The sequence below is a fragment of the Mauremys reevesii genome, linkage group 12 (genome assembly GCF_016161935.1).
Source record: "Mauremys reevesii isolate NIE-2019 linkage group 12, ASM1616193v1, whole genome shotgun sequence".
In the NCBI taxonomy this organism is placed as follows: Eukaryota; Metazoa; Chordata; order Testudines; family Geoemydidae; genus Mauremys; species Mauremys reevesii.
The window spans coordinates 33849662-33850721 of record NC_052634.1 but is presented as its reverse complement, the minus strand read 5'-3'; positions in this window follow the sequence as shown (position 1 = coordinate 33850721).

The following is a 1060-nucleotide window of genomic DNA, read 5'->3' as shown; positions in this document are numbered from 1 at the left end:
ACTGATTCAGGAGTGCTACACCGTGTGACCACAGACCCTCTACAAAGGCAACGGAACCAACTAGTGCTGCCAAAAGAGTACAGAGGCCTGGCCATGAGGGCCCTGCATGATGACTTTGGACATTTAGGGATGGAGAGGACCCTGGAACTTATCCGAAGTAGGTTCTATTGGCCCCGGATGGCTGAAGATGTTCGCAGGAAATGTGAGACCTGCGCTCGATGTGTTCAAAGGAAAACTCTGCCCACGAGGGCTGCATATCTGAAGAACATTACCAGCAACAAACCTCTGGAGCTGGTTTGCATTGATTTCTTGTCTTTAGAAGTGGACAAGAGGAATATTGGGAACATTCTGGTCGTGACCGACCATTATACGCGATATGCGCAGGCATATCCCACACGTGATCAGAGGGCCACCACTGTCGCTCGGGTACTTTGGGAAAAATATTTCTCAGTTTATGGATTCCCAGCCCGGATACACTCGGATCAGGGACGAGACTTTGAGAGTCACCTTCTGAAGGAGGTGCTGAGGATAGCAGGAATTAAAAAGTCGAGGACAACGCCTTATCACCCGCAGGGTGACCCTCAGCCAGAGAGGTTCAACCGAACCCTGTTAGATATGTTAGGGACTTTGCGGCCAGAGCAGAAGGCAACCTGGAGCCAACATGTTGCATTTCTGGTGCACGCCTACAACGCCACCAAGAATGATGCTACGGAGTCACCCCATATCTCTTGATGTTTGGGCGAGAACCAAGATTACCCATAGACCTGTGCTTTGGTGTATCAGAGGATGGCGATAGCTATGAAACCCATCAGCAATATGTATCCCGACTACGAGAAAAGCTGCGGGATGCTTACCACTTAGCTGCATCTGCAGCTCAGAAGAATGCAGATCGTAACAAACATCGATATGATGCTAGAGTACGTCCGCAAGAGCTCCAGCCAGGGGACAGAGTCCTGCTGCGAAATTTGGGTATTGCTGGCAAACACAAGATAGCTGACAGATGGAAGGCAATACCTTACTTGGTGATGGAAAAGCTAGGAGACCTGCCGGTCTACAAGAT